The following is a 2,461-nucleotide window of genomic DNA, read 5'->3' on the forward strand; positions in this document are numbered from 1 at the left end:
TCTCGCTCTCCTTTAATAGTAGGGTATTTGGGCCCTTGGAGAGAGGGTAGCATATAGCTTGGTAAACTATATGCTGCTCTCTCTCTCTTTCTCTAAGCAAGCGCTATAGTATTTTCATTAGATTTCGGGAACCTTTCAACCTCACAGTTGATTTTAATTCGAATATTAATTAATAAAACTTATAGAATTTTCGTTTAATTATTAATTTATTGTTCATTCAATTATACATTGAATATAATACAGTCTGTCTATAATCTTTATTTTCAGTAGTTGACATCGCTATATTGAAATATTGAGTTGAATTTTTATATGTAATATTGTCAACTTCATCAATACCTTCCATTTCAGATTGCTTCAGTCTAGCTTTTATCCATGAAAACAATCTTTGTGCATTTGTAACGGCACATACAAAGTTAGCTGGTTTATTATAATGATATGTACTGAATATTGTTTCTAAAGAGTAAGGTAATGCGCTCATTGGTGGACATCTCATCTCGCTTTCAAGTTCTAAAATTTTTCTAAAAAAGGAAAAAAATTTGTAATTAATAATGATTTTAATTTCTAACAAAAAAATAAATAAATAAAAATACTTACTTTTCAGGTAAAATTTTTTGTAACCATTGTTTCTTTGTTAATCCTTTTACATAAATATTTCTAGAATTATTTAAATGATTGTTTAGTACACGTGCTAAATTTTTATATGGAATAAGACCGGATCTCCATAATAAACCATGATGACACGTTTCTAAGAAATGATTCACTTTTGGATACTTGAAAGGAAGTTGAAACCAATGATATGGTGGTTCGAAGAAAAACACAGTTGGAACAATATCTACATCTAATGGTAGATATGCAAGTTCTTTACAAACAAAAGTCTCGTTTAAACTTTGAAAGCCTTGAAAATCTATTACGAAATCCATTTGAAAAGATGCTGAAGTTAATGTGAACTCTAGTAGTTCCTAAAACCGTTATGAGAGTAGAGGCACGTGTTTGTTCTATATAAAGCCTATACCTCACTATTCGGAAGTAGAGGGCGCCATAGTCACCATACCTCACCAATTGAAAGTATAGGGCGTCATAGTCACTATATAGTTTGGTTATAGGTAGTTTTTATTAAATTCCAACAATATATATAATTTATTTTCTCTTTTATTGAAAAGCATTGTATACATTCATTACATAATGTCTTGTTAATTTCAAACTAATTTTTTAACATCACCACTAATCGGGTTATATTGTACAATACGATCGTGTAATATTAAGCAGTAGGCTGCAGTATCTTCAGGAAAATCAGTCCGAGTTTCAAATTCTAGACGAACATCGACTGGCGCGCTTTTTAATGTTTCATTTTGTTTGGAGCAGTCTATAACTATTAGCGGCACTTTATTAATGAAATCTTTTTTATTGAGTAACGGCTCGTTTTCTTTACCATAATAAGCGTTTTGAAAATTAGTATACATATCGTAGAGAACAGCATACTGATTTTGATTGATATTCAAATTGAGATTTCCATACGGATAGCATTGTGAATTGAGGAATAGCTTCACATTACTAATATTACAATCATCAAAATTACTAGAATTAACACTCGCCGAACTTTTACGTTTAGTTTGAAAAGCTAAAATAACAAAGCGAGGCTTTTCCAATTGATTGGAAGTCTTAACATTCCAAACATGCTTTGATGTACGTGGTAATTTTGGATACTCATACATTTCCCAAGTACGATAACTCATTGTAATTGCACGATCTCGTCCGATCTGATTGAGTAATTTGATTTTTTCTTTGTCTGCAACCATCACATATGGCATCAACCATTCAACCTTAGTTAAAGTAATTTTTGTTTTTTCTGAAGCAGCAGGATTCCCTATTGGAGCACACAAAATAGCATTCAAATCATCTCTTGATCTTGTGAGAATAAGTTCATGCTTGACATTGACTACAATTTTCCGATAATCTTCAGCAAAGCCCATCAACATACTGAGAGGTATAGTAACATCAAAAAAACCTAGAGCATTACATATTAAAACTTCATTGTTATCACCATTCCAACCGGCATTTTCAGCGATAGAGCTCTGACATGGATTGAGTGAAAGCCAATTTTTCATGAGAGTTGTTAAGCCTACATTTTTCACTTTATCAATTTCAATAGCATTTATTTCATATCGTATTTCCTCGAACAAATGACAGAGGGCGTTGTTGACTAATAAAGTGTTCTCCACTGGCGTAGTACCATCCGGCTTGGTTAACCTACCACAAATATGAATCATACTGCGCGATGGAAGCAGAGATAAATCTTGATGTTGAATTGCTATATGAATTTCATCGCTATTATTGAAATATGATAATGAATAAGGCTGATGCGCATGAACTTCATAATAAGCTATAGACTCATCGAAAGCGACAGCTGAATGAATGTCTAGAATTCCCTCCATATTGTTGTTGTTGTTTTATAAACACACTA

This window comes from Phymastichus coffea, unplaced genomic scaffold (genome assembly GCF_024137745.1).
Source record: "Phymastichus coffea isolate CEN01 unplaced genomic scaffold, Cenicafe_Pcof_1.1 PCOF00008, whole genome shotgun sequence".
Classification (NCBI taxonomy): Eukaryota; Metazoa; Arthropoda; class Insecta; order Hymenoptera; family Eulophidae; genus Phymastichus; species Phymastichus coffea.